Raw genomic sequence first — 7198 nt, 5'->3', positions numbered from 1 at the left:
TCATTCTGCCTGCTAAACCCTCAGCTTTTCCCTTGGATACACAAGTTGCTCTCTCAAGGACATAAAGACACTACCCTATAAACAAAACTACTTTTACCTGAAAAAGACTTGCTTATCAATTCAGGCCAGTATTTCCAATAGCATCATATTCCTTTTACACAAGCCAGATCATAGACTTGTATCATTTACTTATTAATTAATTCAATCAACAGAATTTTTTGGTCTCCAACTACGTGTCGCATATTGGACCCTGATGCTACCTTGAAAAGCAAAACCAGATATGGCCCCTGCCCTCCTAGAGCTCACAGTCTAGTAGGTAAAGACAGTGATCAAGTAGTCAAAAAAAGCACAGTTCTAGAGTGCAAAAGGCTATGAGGCTTAGAATAGATTTTGTTTTAGGAATATAAGGAAGTCTTCCTTGAAGAAGCAGACTAAGAGGTTAATATGAGTTAGCTTAACAAAGGAGAGGGGAAGGCCTTTCAGGCAGATAGAACAGTGTCGGCCCAGCGTAGGAGGGATCATAACCAGGGGAAGGGTTGGAAGAAACACGTGTGGCCAGAGCACAGTGCCCACAGGCTTCTGTGGGTGAAGTCAGGGAAGCCAGAGAGAGAAGAGCCGGATGTGCAGGACTTTGTAGGTTGTATAGAGAAATTTTCACTTCATCCTGAAAGCACGCTAGAGGAGCCTTTGAAAGATGGTAAAGAACAGCAGGGGAACATAATGGAGTATAAATGTGGAAACATCACCTCAGCTGTGAGGTAACCAACAAATAACAGGAGCACGAGTTGATGACCGTTGTCTGAGCAAGAGTGACAGAGCGTGGACTGGGACAGGCGCAGTGGAGACGGAGAGAAGTGGACAGATGGGGGAGACTGGGAGTCAAGTCAGCAGTCTGGGCGCCTGATCGATGGAGCAGGGTGCTGTCAGGGGTCCCCAGCTCTACGGCGCGCTGTGCACAGAGGTGGGGGCGTTGCAGGAGAAGCTCTGTGATGCTGCGTTTCTCTTGGTCTCTCTCACCACACGGCATCTATCCTGTGCTGGTGTGCGCGGCCAGAGCCTTCTGTGTCAGTACACCTGCCTGTCAGAAATTCCCGATTACGCAGTCGGAGGGTCCAAAGCAACCAGCCTGTACACTAAGGAGGCAGCTGCCCAGTCATCTGGAGCCCGAGCAGAGGTGGCTCTCCATGAGAGCTCTGCTTGGGGACGAAGAAGGAATCAGTCCCTTCTCATCCCCTGCACGTCGAGATTAGAACAAGTCGCAGTCTGAGAATGCTCCTGGGGATACGGGAAGGCACACAACAATTTGGAAAAATTTGTGACCTATTCACCACTGAATAGTGTTTAACAAACATGTAAGGACTTCCATTACCTAGCACTTACATGGAGCTTTTGGTGTGTACACACACACACACATGCACACACATGCACACTATTTTAGAAGAGTTTGGTAAAACTGAGAAGGTTTTATAATCGCCTTTGACTTTACCTGAAAGTCCAGAAGCACATGCATGATATGAATTAATCCAACCACAATTACAAATGCTTAATTCATTTTATCAATGTTTGGATCTCTCTGGTACTGTTTTTAAGTGAAATAAATAAAAGAGTAGTGTAGAGGAATATATAAATCAAAAACTGACCAATTCAGAATTCAAGGATGTAGTCCCTAAAATATCAGTCTAAAAAAATTTTAATGTCAGTTTTTAATTTTAATTACAAAAGGTAACTTAAGATACTTGGCAAGACCAGTTATGCTAGATTTACTTTTATGAATATAATAATTCAAAAATAAATATTGTTTATAAAGAAATAGATGCAGCTGGAGTGCTTTTTAAAGGCTCAAAGAAAGTTTTCCAAAGATGACTAAATATTCTCTAAAACATAAACTATTTGTTTAGCACACCATCTTTTTTTCCCTAAAAATAGGGCAAAAGAAAATCAAACTCAATTGATTCATGTTTGATTCACTTTGAATCTCAAGTTGATGAATTCCAAATAAGACTTTATTACTTGGTTTTATGTACAACATCTCTTTTTTGTTTTGGGGGGGTTTTTTTGTGAGGAAGACTAGCCCTTAGCTAATATCAGATGCCAATCCTCCTTTTTTTTTTGCTGAGGAAGACTGGCCCTGGGCTAACATCCGTGCCCATCTTCCTCCACTTTATATGGGACGCTGCCACAGCATGGCCTGACAAGCGGTGCGTCAGTGTGTGCCTGGGATCCGAACATAGGCCCCCAGCAGTGGAGCATGCGCACTTAACCGCTACGCCACAGGGCTGGCCCCACAACATTGTTTTTTTAACAATTCATTTTATCAGAAAATGGGGAATAAATTTCTCTAACTCTGGTGAAGTGAAATACACCTTTTTAATGACTAAACCTGAGGAAGTTAATGACCACGTTGCCATTTTTCACTCTTCTCATCTCTACTGTCTTAACATCCTTCCCAATTCCAGTTGTCTTTGGTTTTTGTGTATTTTTTAGGAGATGACTTTTGTTGTTTTTTTTTTTTCCTCAGAAGAACAAGCTGCTGGAGCGGAGCGAGTGGATCCTCAGCCGGGCCCCTGGCGCACACCCTCAGGAAGAGCTGTGCCCGAGTGCAAGACTCAGTAGAATCCTCTCCCGCCACTTCCCTGGGGCCTGGCATCCCTTGTTTGAAACGACTGTATCTGTTACTTTGTTTGTCTGTCCCTGGCAATGATGTCACAGTCTAACTTAATTTAAATTCAGTTTTCACTTTGCCACTAGAGTTAGAAGACGAAGGAATAGGAAATTAATGCATTCCAGTAATTTAGAATGGTGACAGCAATACCTTCTTCCTGAATGTGGTAATACTTGAGAAGCTGAATTGCTTTATTTATTTATGTTTTGTAAAGAATAAAGTTATTGAAGGAAATTTCCAGTCTTTCCGTGTGTACATTTCATTACGGTAAAGTTATCCACATGTGACTTAGATAATACATAAACATAAAGCATCATTTAATTAACAAAATTATAAACTCCTTTTTTAATACTTTGCACATTCAGTAAATGTTTAATTAGTAGCTCCAGTCATAACTCCACGTGAGGTTAGCTAGTATTTCTCGGTGGGGTACTCAGGCTGTATGTGGTTCTCCTCTCTCCTTTGTTGACTCTGAATTTTGCTGTGAAAATACACACGCCTTCTGGATTTAAGTTGTTAAAGGATCGCAGGTGCTGGGACCTCTGCAGTTTCTAGTCTTAATCTTCCTTTGCTCTAACAACTGCAAGATGTCTTTGTCTCTTTTCTGTTGCCCACTCACCCCGTGCCCTGTACCAGCACCCTCACTTGGTTGGCTTGTTACTTGACTTTGTGCTCTATTGCACTTCACTCCCGGCTGGAGGAACCTCATCAATCATTTATTCCACCCTTTCATTTTAGACATGAGCAGCCAGCACCAGTATCTCTCAAAGTAACTTTTCCTAACCCTGGGGTCCCCACAGATATATAAAGCATCTGTGGATGGCTTCACACGGTCTGTAAAACCCCTGAAATTTTATCTTAACTTTTGTGTGTGGATTCCTTTTTCTAGGATACTAGGGTCCATGCTTTCTTTTAACATACTCTCCGAGGGGTCCGTTACCCCACAAGACGTTAAGAGCTACGGTTTTAGAGAGTATCTGATACTACTTTGATATCATATGACTTTGAAAAGCCACATAAAACAGCAAGCTGCATAAGGTTTAGAACAGAGTTAGTGATTTCAAGGCATTCTTGGCTCTTTGGTAAGAAGACTCATTCAAAGGAAGAGATTGTGATTTGCATCATAGCAAGACTTTAAAGTCTATGGGTTGGATATTTTCCCTTACCTTAACATCCTGTCGTACGGTTCACTAGGGCAAAGAGGAAGCTGTGCCTTCCTATAATCCTCTCCCCCAGGCCTGTCCCTTGGTAGTCTTGTTTCTCCTTTGCACCCAAACAAGACACTAACACAGCTGCAGGTCTGATTACGATGTCTTCTCCACTGAAGAAGAGTCATGCAAAGTAGTAGGTAAGTTCACCTGGGTGATAAAACTACTATAAGGCCATTAAAAATATAATAAGTCTTCAGATATCCAGTCTAGTAGAATGTTGTTTAACTCCTGAATTTGGGTGTCCATTTCCTTCCTCAGATTTGGGAAGTTTTCCGCCATTATTTCTTCATATAAATTTTTTGTCCCTTTCTCTTTCCTTCTGGAAGTCCCATGATGCATATATTGTCCACTTGCTGATGTCCCATAAATACTTAGGCTCTTTTCATTTCTCTTTATTCTTTTTGCTTTTTGCTTCTCTGACTGGATAAATTCAAATGACCTGTCTTCAACTTTGTTGCCTCTTTCTTCTGTTTGATCAAGTCTGCTATTGAACCTCTTTAGTGAATTTTGCAATTTAGTTATTGTATTCTTCAGCTCCAGAATTTGTTGGTTCTTTTTTGTAGTTTCCATCTATTTAATATTCTCATTTCATTCATACATCCTCTTCCTGATTTCATTTAGTTGTCTATTGGCGTTCTCTTGTAGATCATTGAGCTTCTTTATAACTATTATTTTGAATCCTTTGTCAGGTAATTCATAGATCATCGTTTCTTTGGAGTTGGTTTCTGGAGATTTAGTTTGTTCCTTTGATTGGCCCATGTTTCTCTGTTTCTTTGTGTGCCTTTTGACTTTTTGCTGAGTTTTATGCATTTGATAATCACAGCCACCTCTTCCAGTCTTTGCAGGCTGCATAACACAGGGGAAGACCTTCATCAATCAGCCCAGTTATAGATTGTAGGGGCTCTGAAATCTTTTGGGGAGTATGTGACTTCTCTAGGCTTGTGTGTGTAATTAGCCAATTAGAGAAGTTTGCCAGTTTCTTTTTCAGGTGCTCATAATCTCTTGCTCCCTCTGGTGTCTGTCTGCAGTACTGCAGGTTCTTTGGTGCTGCAACAGGAAGCCACCCCATTCTCCTTTGTTCTCATTGGCCCCCAGGCATCCAAATTATGTCAGCTCCCCATCAGCACCCCAAATCAGGGGAAACAGAAACCAGTCCCGATGGCAGCCCTCCAAAAAGCTGGCACACAAGACACACAGTCTACTCTCCTCCCTCCCGCCTGAGGATGAAGCTGTGAGTTGGGCAGCTTCTCCCAATGGTGGCAAGCCACACCAGCCTCTGTCTGGGGCACTGCAGGCCCTCTGATGCCAGACCATGCCAGTTCCATCAGCACTCAGATAAGGTGAGACAGAAACCAGTCCCTTGGGAAGCCCTCCAAAAGACAGAACTCTGGATGAATTTTCCTCTCCTCTTTCCCCTGCTCCCCACGATGGAGAAACCATGAGCAGCGGCTGAGCTGTGCTCACTTGGGGGAAGGGTGGTTGCAGGTAAAGTGAAAGGGCTCTTCTAGCCCGTTTCAGGGAGGATGTTCTGAGCTTTGCCCTCATCTAGGGTACTGCAACTTAACTGGCTTCTGAAGTTCTCACAGAGGTGTTTTGGTCCATATGTTGCTGTTAAATCGGTGTCTCTGTGGGCGAAAGAGAGCTGAGACTTTGTACTCCATCTTGCAGACGTCTCCCTCAGAATGTTACTTAACACTTATGATCTGAGTTTCAATATCATGATGAATGACTGTGAAGGAACAATGATGAAAATCAGCAAGGGAAACTTGCAAGAATGTTAAAAGCAATAATATGGTCAGACAACACTAAAATCTGAAAAGTAAAGTCGGGACCAGAGAAGACAAAATACGTTATTGTTCATAAGAAACATTTTCTTGAGAGCCTGGCAGAATTATATTCAGGAAACTTGTTGAGAGCCTGCCCTTCATACTCAGCAAATATTTAACGGCTGTCTGCTATGTGCTGATCACTGCTCTAGGCGCCGAAAGGCACTGCCTTTGTGGAACTCATGTTGTGGCTGGAAATCAGATAACTCATGCTTTTAATATGAGCTGATCAGAATGTAAGGGCGAAAAAGATACAGTCCCTAGCCATGAACAAATCTAGTCTACTGACTGTACAGAGCGGTGAGCAGATAGTTGCAACACCACGTGACTTAGGCTGTCGTAGAGTAAGCATAATTGTCGAAGATCTGCAAACGAAGGGAGGCTGAAACAGCTGCATCAAGAAAGAGGCACCTGAGTGGCCTTGATCAGGGACCTCTCATATTCATAAAACGTCTACTGAAAGTCCTCAAAAGTCAAAGGAAAGGTGGTGTTCGTAAAGCAAGGAGCACAGCAGGGTGTGATTACAGTCATTAGACCCAGATTAGAAGCTACAGTGGGGCAGTAAGGGACAGCTTTACCACAGACCTTACGTGGACACAACCAGAAACTAGGTCAGGGCTTTAAAACTCTTTCAGGACAATTTTTGCCACCCACTGTATTTGAATTTCTAAAGATCATTCACATTATTAAGCACAGATGTCACAGACACTGCGTTGCTGGTTTCCACACCGAGTCCTTCCTCCTCAGCACCCTGAGCAGGTGCGGGGTTCCCTCCACTGTACAGAGGAGACACTGAGGTGTGGACAGCTAAGTCACTTACTCACTTAGCTAGTGAGGGAAAGATATGGAACTTACCTGACTCCACAGCCTGTTCTTAACCACTGTGACTATTATGGACACACTTAGCTCCAAGAACGGAAAACCTGAAAAGTGACCTAAAGTTTATTTTTCTCACATAAGAAGTGGAGAGGGGTTAGTCTAGGGCTTTTGTCTTAAGACTGTCTTCAAGGAACCAGGTTCCTTTTCTTCTGTACTGTCCTTAATCTGTGCCTCTGACCTGACACCAAGTCACAAAATGGCTGCTATGTCCCAAGGCATCATATCCTCATTCCAGGCCGAAAAAAAAAGGGAAGGAGCAAAAGCCAAAGGCCTTTCTATCCAAGAAGGCAGCCCTCCTCAGAAATTCTAGCCCATGTTTCATTGGCCAATAGCAGCAAAGGAGGCTAGGAATTTGAAAGTTTTTTTCCACCCCTTGTTGACACAAATAATCTATAATCAATCTATAAATCAAAATTAGGGTGAGTTTACTATGAGCCAGATCTGAGGACTATTGTCCAGGGCCTGCCTTCCCTGAGGAAGAGAGGGCACCACAGAAGTGGGTGTACAGAGTGGTTATATACCATCTTGGAACAAAGAGCATACATGACAGGAATAGCTCTGTTACCACAGTCACGAGATTGCTTTGCTGGCACCGCAGGTCAGTGAACACAGCAGGTTGG

The sequence above is a fragment of the Diceros bicornis genome, chromosome 8 (genome assembly GCF_020826845.1).
Source record: "Diceros bicornis minor isolate mBicDic1 chromosome 8, mDicBic1.mat.cur, whole genome shotgun sequence".
NCBI classification, from domain to species: Eukaryota; Metazoa; Chordata; class Mammalia; order Perissodactyla; family Rhinocerotidae; genus Diceros; species Diceros bicornis.
Note: the sequence above shows the minus strand (reverse complement) of the source record.